Consider the following 16,458-nt stretch of genomic DNA (forward strand, 5'->3'; position numbering starts at 1 on the left):
TCTAAACAATCGCTATAGGATGGACCAAAGATAAAGACGTCGTCCATGAAGACTTCTAAATATTTTCCCACCATGTCAGAAAAAATACTCATCATGCATCGCTGAAAAGTAGCGGGGGCATTACACAGTTCGAATAGCATCCCTTGGTAAACAAATGTGCCAAAGGGACATGTGAATGTGGTCTTTTTCTAATCTTCAGGGGCTATTTCTAACTGGTTGTAGCCAGAATACCCATCAAGGAAGCAATACTACGAGTGAACAGTTAGCCTTTTCCAAATTTGATTAATGAAGGGCAAAGGAAAGTGGTCCTTCCTTGTGACAGTATTCAATTTCCTGTAGTTAATGCACATTTTCCAACCAGTAGTAACTCTAGTCGGCACGAGTTCATTGTTGGCATTGGCTATGATGGTGATTCTAGATTTCTTAGGAACCACCTGTGTTAGACTTACCCATTGACTATCGGATATAGGGTAGATGAAACCCACATCCAATAGCTTAAGAACCTCGACCTTAACTACTTCCTTCATGTTTGAATTTAATCTATGTTGTGGTTGTCGAGAAGTCTTTGCATTAACCTCTAGATAAATGCGGTGAGTACAAATCAAATTATCAATTCCCTTAAGATTTGCAATCGACCATCCAAGGGCTCCTTTGTGCTCAATGCGAGTAAAGATAAGCATACTCTCCTATTCTTGCTCAAGGTGGGAAGCAATCACCACCGGGTATGTCTCATCTTGACCTAAATAGACATATTTTAAATCAGAGGGAAAAGGTTTTAAGTTAAGCTTTGGTGCCTTGAGGTTAGACGGTAGAGGCACTACATTAGTTTGGGGTAATTTTTCAAATTGTGGCCTCCACCGGTTAACTTCAAGTACCGGCGCGGTATCCAACATGGTCCCCATCTCCCTAATCATATCATCATCAAAATGATGGGAGTGGGCTAGGCACGTCTCTAAAGTGTCAGAGGATAAGATCAAAAGTGTTCTATCTTCTACAAAAGAGTCAATCATGTTAATGTTGTGGGAATTGTCATCATCCTCTAATTGTTTACTCGCATTAAAAAAGATATTCAACTCCAATGTTATATTTTCAAAAGACAACCTCATGACTTCATTCCTGTAATTAATGATTACATTTGATGTGGCAAGGAATGGGTGACCAAGAATGAAAGAAATTTGAGTGCTCATGTCCACGATGGGTTGAGTATCTAGGATGAAAAAATCTACCAGGTAGTAGAATTTGTCAACCTTAACCAACACATCCCCAATTATCCCTCTCGGTACATGAACTAAGTGTTCAACAAGTTGTAATGTAGTTCAGGTGGGTTTTAATTCACCTAAACCTAGCTGTTCGTAGACCGAGTAAGGAATCATATTTACAGTCGCTCCTAAGTCAAGAAGTGCATGCTCAATCCGGTAATTCCCAATTACATAAGAGATTGTTGGGCTACCAGGATCTTTATATTTTTGTGGCACATCTTGCTTGAGGATGACACTCACTTTTTTTGTCAATTTTTTATATTAATACTTTGCCACCTCTTCGTCGTGCATAGGTATTTCAGAAATTTGGCATATGAAGGAATTTATTTTATGGCATCTAGGAGAGGGATGTTAACTTTCACTTGTTTAAGCACCTCTAGAATGTCCTGAGAGTTAAGGAGAGATTTTAGTGTAATCAACCATTAGGGGAATGGAGCAATCGGCTTGATCAGAGGTTCTGGTTCTAATCCATATGGAGTGTTATTAGGTCTATCAGTTTCATCTACTTTCGGGTCCTTAGATTTTTAAGCCCTTACTGGAATAGATTTGTCAATTATCTTCTCACTCCGAAGAGTGGTGATGACTTAGCTTACTCCATTTGATTTGAAGAGCTTGGATCACTTATGTCGTATTACGGTTTAGGATTGGGGAAAGGTTGGGCTAGAAGAATTCCTTTTTCCCCAATTGAATTTTTTGTCTCACGCCCTTATATGGCCTTTAAAAGTCTTGAAGGGTTTGCAATATACTCTGATTGGTAAGCTCTTGGTTTTAAATATGTTTCCAGATCGGATCCTCTTGAGGTTTCCTTTGATTTAAGAATTGGTTAGGGATTCCTTGAGGAGTAGTAACTTGTCCATTCCTCCAACTAAAGTTCGGATAATTTCTCTAACTAGGTTGTATGTGTTAGAGATGGGTCCATTGAAAGGTCTTTGGTAGTTGTTCACGGCATTTGATTACTCATTCAGTGACTCATGAAAAGCAGGTATCGTTGGGCTATTGTCAGTTGTATGTATGTTGCAAACAAAGATACCGCAAATGATTTCCTTAGCCTTATCCTTCTTAAGTTCCATGGCCTTGACCTTCCTTGTGAGACTGGCCTCTTTAACATTTATATCATCATCCGCTTTCAACAAGTATATCCCAACCCTCTCCCTTGCTTGAGTAAGCTTAGATGTGGTGCTAGATTTTGAGGAGATGTCTCATGATTGTGCAGTTTCAGTGAGTTTGTCAAAGTAATCCCACACCTCATCGACATTTTTATTCATAAACTCCCCATTGGACATCGTCTCAAAAAATTGACGCATGCAAGATGTTAGTCCATCGTGGAAGAAAGTTGTTATGCGCCACGTTTCAAAACTGTGTTGTGGGCATGAACTGACGAGATCCTTGAACTGCTCCCAACATTGGAAGAATGTTTAATCTTCCCTTTGGGCGAAGTTCATAATTGACTTCTTGATGGTGTTCATCTTATGGTATGGAAAGAATTTTTTTTTATAAAATCCTTCATCATGTCATTCCATGTGCTAATAGATTGCAGTTGTAGTGAGTGTAACGATGTCTTAGCTTTTTCTTTCAAGAAGAAAGGAAAGAGTTTCAGCCTAACCATGTCCCTAGACACGTTAGGAAAGTATAAAGTGGCTATAGCCTCGTCAAACTCTTGCAAGTGCAGGTATGGATTTTGAGATTCAAGTCTTGTGGAGTGTTGCTAGGTCTATTAGTTTCCGGGTCCTTAGACTTTTTAGCCCTTACTGGAATATATTTGTCAATTATCTTCCTACTCCTAAGAGTGGTGATAGACTTAGCTTGCTCCATTTGATTTGAATAGCTTGGATCGCTTATTTTGTATTATGGTTTAGGATTGGGGAAAGGTTGGGCTGGAAGAATCCCTTTTTCCCTAATTGAATATTTTGTCTCACGCCCTTGTATGGCCTTTGAAAGGTCTTGAAGGGTTTGTAATATACTCTGAGTGATAAGCTCTTGGTTTTAAATATGTTTCTAGACCAGATCCTCTTGAGGTTTCCCTTGATTCAAGAATTGGTTAGGGATTCCTTGAGGAGTAGCAGTTTGTTCATTCCTCCAACTAAAGTTCGGATGATTTCTCCAACTAAGATTATATGTGTTAGAGATGGGTCCATTGAAAGGTCTTTCGTAGTTGTTTACAATATTCGATTGCTCATTCAGTGCCTCTTGAAAAGCAGGTATCGTTGGGCAATTTTTAGTTGTATGTATGTTGCAAGCACAGATACCGCAAACAACTTCCTTAGCCTTATCCTTCTTAAGTTCCATGGCCTCAACCTTCCTTACGAGACTGGCCACTTTAGCATTTATATCATCATCCTCTTTCAGTAAGTATATCCCACCTCTCTCCCTTGCTTGAGTAGGCTTAGATGTGGTGCTAGGTTTTGGGGTGATGTCCCATGATTATGCCATTTCAATGAGTTTGTCAAAGTAATCCCACACCTCATCGACATTCTTATTCATGAATTCCCCATTGCACATCGTCTCAAAAAATTGGTGCATGGAAGATGTCAGTCCATCATGGAAGAAAGTTGTTTTGCCCCACGTTTCAAAACCATGTTGTGGGCATGAACTGATGAGATCCTTAAACCGCTCCCAACATTGGAAGAATGTGTTATCTTCATTTTGGGCGAAGTTCATGATCGACTTCCTGATGGTGTTCGTCTTATGGTATGGAAAGAATTTTTTTATGAACTCCTTCATCATGTCATTCCATGTGTAATAGATCACGGACGTAGTGAGAGCAACCACGTCTTAGCTTTCTCTTTTAAGAAGAAAGGAAAGAGTTTCAGCCTGACCATGTCCTCAGACATGTTAAGAAAGTATAAAGTGGTTATAACCTCATCAAACTCTTACAAGTGCAGGTATGAGCTTTCAGATTCAAGTCCAAGGACCTTTGGAAGGAGTTGGATCACTCTAGGATTAATATCCATGTTTTCTGTGTTTCCTAAAAAAACCATATAAGAAGGGGTGCTCACCCTCGCCGGTTGTAAGTAATCTCGTAAAGTACGAGGCGAGGGTGCATGGTGCACTTCATTCTCATCCTGGACTTCCGCAACTCGAGGTTGCAGCTGATTCACTGATTGATTTATAGGTTGATTTGTAGCCATAACCTCAATTAACTTTGAGGATCTCGAGTGGTGTCTAATCCTGTGATGGACAGATAACCCCTCAACTAATCCTCCTTCAGTCAAAAGACATCGAGTGTTGTTACGGACCCACTTGGGCATAAAACACTCTCAGCCCTCTATTTCAGATTCTAACCTAAACCTAAAAAAAGAAAAAAGAAAAAAGAAATGTAAAAATAGAAAGAAGTTACCAAATTAGAAGTTTCTATATTGGGATCCTACAAAAGAAAAAGGAAAGTGAGTTAGTTCTAAAAAGGAAATAAGGAAAGAAACCTACTTTCTAAATAAAAAAATGAAATAGGAAAGTTTCTAAAAACAAAAAATAGAAAGTTTCTAAAAAAAACAAAGTACGAAAGTCTCTATCTTAGAATTAGAAAGTAGTTTCTAAAAACAGAAAATAGAAAGTTTCTATACCTAGAATTAGAAAGTAAAGTTAGTTTTTAAAATAATTCAGAAAACCTTCATCCAAAAAATAAAAAAAATAAAAAACCCTAATCTTAAACTAATTTCAAAACTAGTTAATCTCAAAAATACGCAACCATTAGTCCCCGACAACGGTGCTAAAAACTTGTTCACAACCCCAAGTGTAGGGTCGCGATGTAATAATAATCTTGGTGAAACCAAGGTCGAATCCACAGGGACTAATCTTGTGTGTATTCTGAAAGCAACTAGAAGTAAAACTAGAAGAAGATGTAAACCTAAATTTGGAAGTGTAGAGAGAGTAATTGTGAATTATTCAACTAAAACTTAAGAAATTCAAAGGTGGGAATTAGGGTTTCTAAGGATCCACTTATAACAATCAGGGAGATCTATGCTTGATTCAAGGACACAACTGGAATCAGAGTCCCATCTTATCCAATTGGAAGATATCTCAGTAAAACCAAATCTGAACTTCCTTTGACCTAATTCTCAATGGATGAGAGTTATGAGAACTGGAAGTGATTCCATCACAAAACCATGCCCAGGAGATAATGGCTCACAATAGGATATACCAATCTCATAACTAAACAGAAGAGAATCATGAAGATTAGAAGGGATTCTGTCATCTAACCATGCCCAAGGGATGATGGTGAACAGCAGGATTTCCTAATTTCACAATCTTAATACATGAAAAGAACATACTTAAAGCTATCACAGATCTATTGTAATTTAAGTCACAATAAACCATTACAAACTGAAAGTATTTCTTAAATATCAAACTAAAATCAAAGAGCGTTCAACATAAACATAAATTAAAGCAATAGAAAACATCCCATCAACTACAAGCTTCACCTCTTAGCCCTAGCTAAGAGGTTTAGCCAACCATAGTCATGATTAACGGAACTAAAACCCTAGAAGAAAGCATGTGTTTCAACAAGGAAATAAAATGCATTCGATTTGGGGGATTTATTTAATGATAACAAAGAATTTAATGAGAGAACATTGATCACATTATTCTGAGTTCATTTACATCCTTGAATTCCCTTGATTATGAAAATAAAGTACAATTAATGCAATGCAATGAATGAAAGAGAAGATAGTCCGATAGAAATTTCGGCAGCATTTCGACAGTTGCTTCAATCATCTCCTAGGACTTAGAAGGAATGTTGAATTGATCAACCAATCTTCAAGGAGATGGGGGTTGTCCGGGCTTGAAGCCCTTGATCTGACCATTGAGATCAGTTCTGATCATTTTTCCAGTCATTCTTCCTTGAAATGTGGAACGGTCCCTTGAAATGTGGCGCAAAGACAACTAGGGGACCGAGATCGATGAATTTACACGGCCAAGATCCAAGAAAATCAGGCCGCTCATGTTAAACGAGCCAGAAAATTGCCCAGAATACAAGATCATAAAGTTTCCACCATCCATTCGGCTCAAAACTATATATATAGCTTTAGGACCACAAATTAGCCTTACATGTCAAATTTCATCTCCTGGATCCCTGTGGAAATGGCTAAACTATCAAATCAGCCTCTAAAATCCTGATTTAGGGCTTGCTTAATATCTGGATATGCTTCAAATTCAGTCTCAACCCCTTAAACACAATGGCAAAATGGATGGACGGAGCAGATTTCTCATAAACATCATTATGGAGACCGTTGATCATTGCATGTACATAATGTACATGTGCGCTCGACGTGCATCGGACGAACATCGTTGGTCAAAGTCGGTTGACCCGACCTTCTTCTCCAAGGAAATAGCTTGCGGACGCCGTTTCGCTGGTTCTGAGTAGTGGGGCCCACTCTCTGCTCCATTGCATGATCTGATCCGTCTATTCACTCCAGAGGATGGGTATTACCCTCGCCTAGGTGTCCTTTTGCCACCATGCAAGCTATTGCGAAATCCTAGTCGTTAAACATAATATGAACGGCGGAGCAAACAACCTCATGGGCCACACCGATTTCGCTCCAAAAACAGTCCTTCCTGGATGGTTTTTGGCCCTGAATCCAATGTATGGAGCGGATTTTCCACTTATCTTCAATAAATAAGCCATCACACTTTACAGAGTCAACGTAAGTCAACTCTGTTTCGCAACAGAGACTGTATTCATTCATTGTGGGCCACCATCATGAAGTGAAAGATTGATCTGAATTGTCCATTAGGTAGAGGGAGAAAAACTAATCAAAGTCATGCTGACCTTTGGTGGCCATGTATGTTCACATGATCGTTGCAGCGATCGCAAGAAGACCGTTCAGCTGCCATTGCAGCCTGATAATCTCAGTGGGCCACATCAACGGATGACCAAAACTGGTCATTCATGATCGAAATTCTGAGAGGAATCCGGTGGACGGTATAAATCTCCCCTTTGCTTCATTGAAAGCCTCGTATTTGAGCATGACTCCATTGACGGTGGCGCAGAAGCCTTGGCGCAATGGAGATTTTTAGAGTGATTGCGCAGTTCGCGCAAGGGAAATCTTCCCTCAAACAGCATTCCATGACATACGGCTTATGGGAATTCTCCCATTTCTATTACGCAGGTCACGCAAGGCCTATCTTAAAGATAGGTTTCCACATAAAGTGGCATCTAAGCCATTTGCAATGTGCGGATGGCGCAATGCTTCTTTATCTTGCGCAGATGGTGCAGTGAGTTTCTCACTTTTGCGGCTGGCGCAACTTCTTTCATTCCCTTTCTTCTCTTCACACCTCTTCACTCTTCTTGTATCTCGACCTATTAACTGATCCAACCCCTCAAATGAGGCAGGGGAGGGGTATTTATAAGCCCTTGCTTTCTTACAAAGTGGTGATCACCACCACTTTTCCCTTCACATATGTACATCTACTTCTCTTAAACAATGGTGTCCACCAAGCTTCTCCCTTAAATGGTGGTTTACAACCTCTCTCCATTAAAATGACACCTGTGCACCCTTTATTACCAAAATACCCTCTTTACTGCCTTTTACTGAAATACCTAAACTACCCCCGGACATGGATTTTTACCAAAATACCTAAAATACCCCGGACATGGATTTTTACTAAAATACCTAAAATACCCCCTGACATGGATTTTTACCAAAATACCTAAAATACCCCCAGACATGGATTTTTACCAAAATAAGGAGTGAATGACCCTGGGAAAGATTTGCACTATGGAATCCTCTTACCACTTCAATAAAATATTTTATGTGCCTCAACAGATGCCCCCTCGATCCTTCTTTGATTGATTCCTGAAATCAAATGGAGGATCGATCTTCCTCCGCCCGAAGAACTTGAATGAACTGAAACTGAAGGATGACTGAATGATCATGCTCACATGGAAGACTGGATGGTCATACTTGACCAGAAGATCGAATGATCGCGTTCGATCGGAACACTGAAATGCTCACGTTTAAACGGAAGACTTGAACAATCACATTCAAACGGAAGACTTGAATGGTCACGTTTAAATGGAAGATTTGAACAATTGCACTCGAATGGAAGACTTGAATGATTGCGCTCGAACAGAAGACTTGAATGATTGCGCTCAAACAGAAGACTTGAATGCTCCAGGTTCAAACGGAAGACTTGATCAATCACGTCAAACGGAAGACTTGAACAATCACGTTCGAATGGAAGACTTGAATGATTGCGCTCGAACAAAAGACTTGAATGCCCCTGCTAGCAGTGTCGTGTGAATGCTTCACTAGAGAGAATTATCTTGGTCATTAAAACTCGTCACAATAATAATTATGGCGACTTCATCTTTGAGCAACTTGATCAGAGAACTTTCTTTCAACACCGTTACTGCTGCAACGGTCTCTTTTATCAACTCGACGACTCTTTCCTTCAATTGTATCTAGGGGGTTGTTCTTTAATGCTGCTCTTGCTGCAACAACTCTTTCAATTGTTTCCTTTATTCATGATCTGCATAACCCAAGCTTTCAAATGATGATCTTTCCTACCAAATTAATCAGAATTAGTATCTCAAGACATTATAATTTCCAATTTAGCTTCATGAAGCATTGATAATTTTTTGAAATATATTAAAAGCTTCTTCTTTTTTTAGGCTGATTGTGAAATTTGCAATTTGATAATGATTTAATCATTTCATCTTTGTGCTTGTCATCGTGCTTTGCGTTGCATCTTTTGCTCATTAAATCGCGCTCTTGGAGATATCATTTCCAGCTCCAAAGGTTCAATCACTGAGTCTTTTTGCTAAGTCGTTTCTAACTTGTGCTCCTTAACATAAAATTTTCCTTAGACCTTTACTAATCTTGAAAAATAAATAAAACTTCTCTCAATTTCCATTTAATAACTTTCCAAAGGACATAAAAGTTACTGATGATGATTCTGTTTGTTCTTGGTCTCCATCAGATCTGGTACTTGGAGTCTTGCGATATCATTACTAAGATAGTAAGAAGTTATGACATCAATATATGAATTTTGCCATCATGCATAAGAGATTATCAGAAATACCAAAGCATAGATTACTGATGAAGACATAGATCCCGCCCCCTTTCCTGGTCAATGTTGCATAAAGATTTCTTCAGAAGATAATATTTTCGAAGTGAAGCCTGCTGATATTCCTGAAGGATGGATAATCTTTACTACTCCTTTAACGAATCCAAAGAATATACCCGAATCCTTATATTGTCTGGGAGAGAATGATAATTCTTCACTAGTTTATTCTCTGCCCCCTTTTGAGAATCTTGTGCGATAATATTTCTCTATTCATTAAGAAGGCGAGAGATGAAAAGACCTTCGGCGTTTGTCAATATATTAATTGACCTTGAAGACTTGAATTTTTGAGTAGATAATTGCCAATATCTTGAAGGCATTTGTTGTTGATGTAATTTGAACCTGATTCAAAAGAAACGTATTTTTGCATGTTGTTTACTCAACATTTAAAATTTTCATCAGGCAATTACATATTTGAGCATATCCAGAGTGAAATATGTATCTGCGGCATTTTGAATGTTGCACATAGTTTATGCTTTGTATATTTGAGCATCTCTAAAGTGAAATATGTATCTGCAAGATTTCAAATATCGCACATAGTTTATGCTTTCGAGCAATGGAGATAGTATACTCTTGACTGACCATACCTTGACCGGACAAGACTAAACTTAACTTAATTAGACTTGACTTGACTTGACTGGACTTTACTAAACTGGACTGACACTACTAGACTGACACCATTGGACTGACACTACTGGACTGACACCTATACACATAGTTTAGGCTTTTGAGTAGTTGGAGTAATACATAGTTTAAGCTCATAAGTAGTTGGAGCCCATGCAGTTTTTTAGACTCTTGAGTAGTGGAGTCAGGTGGCTTTAGATGATGGTCTCTATAACTCTTAGGAGTTCGCTGGACTTCTCACTGCCTGGTGATTTCACAAACTGCGATCCATCAGAGGGGCCTAGTGAAGCTACCGGGGTCATGAACTCGGTTAGAATTACGCACAGGGTTGGCTGTAGTAACTCTCTAGAGTTCACGGGGCTCACAAGGCAACCTTTGGGGTAACAAATCTAGGGCCGCCAGTCCATCAATGAGTTGTTTTAAGCCCTTCCTCATGAGTTAGTACTGAAATCAAACCAAAGATCTGGGGGGTCTTATGCATGGTTGGTCTATCTATGGACATGGACAAAGAGCTCACATTGTGACCTGCTTTTTCTTCGCCTGCAAGGTCGAGCCCATTCATGGGAGGGCATTTTCCTCCATTCCTCATGATGCTACCGGAAGCTATACAGGAGGCATGGGGGTTACGCGTGACTAGCCGTTGAGGACTTTTTGACCTTTTAGGCTTTTAGTCGCTAGCTTCATCCGCAGCCCGCATGGGTATACGTACGATGACCTTCACGGGCTTTTTAGGGCCATTGGCTTCTCGTCGCTGCCCGAATGGCGATGGAGATAGGGCTTATGCATAGTTGGCCGTATAGGTTTGGCTAGGCTGCCTTAAATGATGAGCAACCATCGCTGTCATCAAATTTATATGTGGTTGGCTATATAGTTTATTCCACTGCCAAAAGATGGTGATCAATAATTGATATTTCACTGCTGCTAATAATGTTTTGAGAATATTCATATCATGTTTAAAATAGTGTATCAGCTTGGCGATGATAGCAATTTTAATAAGCGATTAATGATGACAATGATGGTTACTATTTTTGGCGATAATCATCGGTACTTACCGACGGAAATCTTTGGCATCGGCGATAGTTGTCAATCCTTGACAGCAATCATCAATGCTTAGTAGTAATCATCAACACTTAACAGCGATCATCAACACTTGACATCAATCATCAACGCTTGGCAGTGATCATCAACGCTTGACAGTAATCATCAACGCTTGATAGCAATCGTCAACGCTTGACAATAATCATCAATGCTTGACAGCAATCGTCAACACTTGGCAGTAATCATCAATGCTTTACTTTACATTTGGCGATGACTTGATATACTTGAAAGCCTGCATTTTATTCATATACACAAAAGAAATACATTTCATAGTTTTTACTCACCTGTCTTGTTTTTACTCACTTGTCTTTCATAATCAAAATCATGAGGTTGTGACCTGTAACAAATATACTGATGTCGCATCATCTCATACTTTGTTGCTCAAGATTAGCTTTGCCCCCAGTCTTGAACTAATTAAGCCTGTGTACTCTTATTTCTTCTTTTATGTTGTACACCTTAACAATTTTACTTTCATCAACTGTCTTCTGTAACTTGTTCTTCAAGCCATTCACTTTCTTTCTTCTTCAATTGTATCTCCTGAATTTCTCCTGAATTTCGAAGTCAATTGAAAATTTACGCTTTTATTCATTCTCATAAGGGAGAGTACATGGCTTTGTCTTTCACAATCCTTTTGCTCCTCGAATTGTCATTGACAATCGCCAATGCTTGATAGCAATCATCAATCCTTGCTTTTACCCCAACTTTAACCTGTAAAAATTGTTATAGACAATTATCATAAACAATTATCATCTCGGCGAATCAACGATTACCTCTTTGGGATTATGAGATTTTGACATTCTGAAATTTTACTTATCCTGCCCCTTTTTTATTTGGAAGCATCAAAACTATAGTTTATCTTCAAAGATAACGTATTTTGTATGCCCTTGTCTGCCCCCTAAATAATTGTGCAGTGAATCTTCTAAGCCAACACGTTGTCTTGCTTTCTTCTTGCCTGTTCTTCTTTTCTTCTTTGTTTTATTTCCTTTAATACGTTAACCATGGTAATTCAATTTTCTCTGCAACTAGCAATCATAAAGAGTATGCCGTTTTCTTCAAATGTATATTTCATGTAGTCTTTGAATTGTCTGAACCCTTTCTTTACTTTCTTATTTGTAAAATCGCCGATGTTCTCTTTAGCGGAATTTCAACTATTTACCTTTCACAATCCTTTGTTTTGCTTTCTTTCTTCGGCAATATCTGCTATTACTCTTTTAAGACTTTCAAGCAGTTGATTCATATGAGAGTTGAGTAGCTTCACTTTGACCCTTTTCAAATTACAAATTGGACTGTTCTTCTACTTTGGTAAGTTGTGACGATGCCCCCAGGGTTCTCTATTGACCGATGAATTCATTAATTCACTAATTGATTCATTTATTTGTTGGCGAGCAATGCCTGATTCAGTCGAACTAACTTCTCATCTAGAGGCTCGTCTTAGGGTTCATTGTTGTTCACTGTAGTCGCTATTGGAAAAGTAGAGTCTTCAGTAACACATCCATTTGGTGAAGGCTGATTAACATCATGTTGACACATTTTCTATTTTCTGCATACTTCGAATGTACTGTTATCTGTGCTCAGCAGGATGATATGCATGCCACGGGCCCATCTTTCACCAAATCTCAGACGTCGTCATCAGCTTGATCGAATCAGCATTGTCCCTGTACGCACAGTACCCTATACCTTTTGCGTGAGTCTGCACAACCAATCATGGTTTACACAAGTCAGTGTAAAGGTCTTAACATACTTGTTAGTCTAATGCTGCACAGGTGCATGCGACATCTTATACCATTTGCACGGCCCCGCACAACCAGTCATAGCTTGCGCGAGCCAATGTAAACACGTGAATTCCTACTTTTTTACTTCATTCTTCTTTACATATCTGTTCTTTGTTACCTAACATTGTTTGTCCTTGATCACGACTTATTTGATCTTCTTTGATACTTTCTGGTGGAATTTCGTTGGATGTGAAGTAGGCAACTATGTTAATCGGGAGAAAGATCGCTACGACATATCTCATTCAGAATAGAGTGTTAGTTAATTTATTAAATAAAATTGTACTTTATTTTCAGAGATGAAGGGGAGGATGTTCCCATTGAGAATTGTCATTTTGGCGTCTATATAGACGCCAAAAAGTGATAAATGTTCTCTGAATATTTTCTAAGTTACCATCGAATAATAAGTCCCTAGCAGAGTTGCCATTTTATTTCGACAAGGAAACAAAATGCATTCAATTTGGGGGATTTATTCAATGATAACAAAGAATTTGATGAGAGAACATTGATCACATTTATTCTGAGTTCATTTACATCCTCGGATTCCCTTGATTCTGAAAATAAAGTACAATTAATGCAACGCAATGAATAAAAGAGAAGATAGTCCGATAGAAATTTCAGCAGCATTTCGACAGTCACTTTAGTCATCTCCTAGGACTAAGTAGGAATGTTGAATTGATTAACCAATCTTCAAGGAGATGGGGGTCGTGCGGGCTTGAAGCCCTTGATTTGACTGTTGAGATCAATTCAGATCATTCTTCCTTGAAACGTGGAGCAGTTCGTTGAAATGTAGTGCAGAGACAACTAGGGGACCGAGATTGATGAATTTACATGGCCAAGATCCAAGAAAATCAGGCTGCTCATGTTAAACGGGCCTGAAAATTGCCGAGAATAAAAGATCACAGGGTTTCCACCATCCGTTCGGCTTGAAACTTTATATATAGCCTTGGGACCATAAATTAGTCGTACATGTCAAATTTCAGCTCCTGGATCCCTGTGGAAATGGGTAAACTGTCAAATCAGCCCCTAAAATCTTGATTTGGGGCCCGCTTAATATCTGGATATACTTCAAATTCGGTCTCAACCCCTTAAACACAGTGGCAAAATGGATGGACGGAGCAGATTTCTCACGAACATCACTATGGAGATCGTTAATCATTGCATGTACATAATGTACACATGCGCTCAACGCGCACTAGGCGAACATCCCTGGTCAAAGTCGGTTGACCCGACCTTCTTCTCCAAGGAAACAACGTGTGGACATTGTTTTATTGGTTCTGAGTAGTGGGGCCCACTCTCCGCTCCATTGCATAATCCGATTCGTCTATTCACTCCAGAGGGTGGGTATTACCCTCTCCTAGGTGTCCTTTTGCCACCATGCAAGCTGTTGCGAAATCCTAGCCGTTAAACATAAGATGAACGACGAAGTAGACAACCTCATAGACCACACCGATTTCACTCCAAAAACAGTCCTTCTTAGGCCCTGAATCCAATGTTTGGAGTTGATTTTCCACTTATCTTCAACAAATAAGCCATCACACTTTACAGAGTTGATGTATGTCGACTCTGTTTCGCAACAGAGACTACATTCGTTCATTATGGGCCACCATCATGAAGTGAAAGATTGATCCGAACCGTCCATCAGGTAGAGGGTGAAAAACCAATCAAAGTCATGCTGACCTTTGGTGGCCATGTATGTTCACTTGATCATTACATCGATTGCAAGAAGACCGTTCAGCTGCCATTACAGCTGATAATCTCAGTGGGCCACATTAATGGATGACCAAAACTGGTCATTCACGACTGAAATTCTGAGAGGAATCTGGTGGAAGGTATAGATCTCCCCTTTGCTTCATTGAAAGCCTCGTATTTGAGCATGACTCCATTGATAGTGGTGTAGAAGCCTTGGCACAATGGAGACTTTTTAAAGTGATTGCGCAGTTCGCATAAGGGAAATCTTCCCTCAGCCAGCATTCCATGACATACGGCTTATGGGAATTCTCCCATTTCTATTACGCAGGTCGTCGCAAGGCCTATCTTAAAGATAGGTTTCCACATAAAGTGGCGTCTAAGCCATTTGCATTGCACGGATGGCGCAATGCTTCTTTGTCTTACGCAGATGGTGCAGTGAGTTTCTCACTTGTGCAGCTGGCGTAACAACTTCTTTCATTCCCTTTCTTCTCTTCACACCTCTTCACTCTTCTTGTATCCTGACTTATCAACTGATCCAACCCCTCAAATGAGGCAGGGGAGGGGTATTTATAGGCCCTTGCTCTCTTACAAAGTGGTGATCACCACCACTTTTCCCTTCACATATGTACATCTACTTCTCTTAAACAACGGTGTCCACTAAGCTTCTCCCTTAAATGGTGGTGTACAACCTCTCTCCATTAAAATGGTACTTGTGCACCCTTTATTACCAAAACACCCTCTTTACTACCTTTTACTGAAATACCTAAACTACCCCTGGACATGAATTTTTACCAAAATACCTAAAATACCCCCGGACATGATTTTTACCAAAATACCTAAAATACCCCTAGACATGGATTTTTACCAAAATACCTAAAATACCCCCGGACATGGATTTTTACCAAAATACCTAAAATTCCCTCGGACATGGATTTTTACCAAAATAAGGAGTGAATGACCTTGGGAAAGATCTACACCATGGAATCCTCTTACCACTTCAATAAAATATTTTTGTGCCTCAACAGCATGAAAAACTAAGGAAGAAAGAAGAAATACACTTAGCGACGGCTCTCCGCCCTTGTGCTTCACTCCTCCAAATGCTAGAATGATTAGATAGATCTCCAAGGATGCCCTGGGGACTCCTATTTATAGTTGTGTAATACCTCCTTTCGCACATCTTTGGAAAAATCCAGAAACTGCCTTAAATTTACCACTTCGCGTAACTTCGCGTAATTTCACGCGATTCGTTCGATGACATCAAACAAGCTTTGATGTCATCGAAGGTGTCTTTTATACGTGCTTTTTTCATACTTTTATAGGTTTATCCAGACTTTGTAACCTTCTATGTCATCGAAGAGGCCTTCGATGTCATCGAGCATTGTTCGAGGAATCGATAATGTGTCCAAAATAGTCTAGAGAGTTAATCCAATTTTTTTAATAAATTCAATGTCATTGAATAGATCTTCGATGTTATCGGGCAAATCTTCGATGTCATCGAGGAGTGCTTCGAGCATTCGAAAATGGTGCCCAATATGTCCATTGAGTTTTACCGAAATTCCATCAAAAATTCGATGTCATTGAGCAGGTATTCGATGTCATCGAGCAGAGCTTTGAGTCATCCAACAAGTTCTCGAGTCATTGAAAAACATCTTCAATTTGACCAGTGACTAACTCGATTTTCCTTCATAAAATCGATGTCATCGACTTGTGTTCGATGTCATCAAATGTGTCCTCGATGTCATCAAATGGTGCTCGATGACACAATTAATGTGTATTCTGCACTTATTCTTTCAGCTTCGTTCCTTCTCCACATGGTTTTCTTGAATCTTGGGACCATGAAATCTTCAATCTTTATCTTTTAAGATCTATTCTTTGCCTTGGTGATCTTTGAGCGTCAAATCCATGCTTTTATCACATTTTCCAATCCAAGCTCTCAAATTCACCTTACAACATAA

General features: G+C 39.3%; 1 non-coding gene across 1 annotated transcript; it reads left to right on the forward strand.

Annotated features, from left to right (window-relative positions):
* The first annotated feature begins 3,828 nt into the window (after positions 1–3,828).
* On the forward strand, positions 3,829–3,935 carry LOC131241852 (small nucleolar RNA R71). Its single transcript, XR_009169419.1, has one exon. It is a non-coding gene; the product is annotated as a small nucleolar RNA R71 (small nucleolar RNA).
* Positions 3,936–16,458: the final 12,523 nt, after the last annotated feature.

This window comes from Magnolia sinica, chromosome 3 (assembly GCF_029962835.1).
Source record: "Magnolia sinica isolate HGM2019 chromosome 3, MsV1, whole genome shotgun sequence".
Lineage (NCBI taxonomy): Eukaryota > Viridiplantae > Streptophyta > Magnoliopsida > Magnoliales > Magnoliaceae > Magnolia > Magnolia sinica.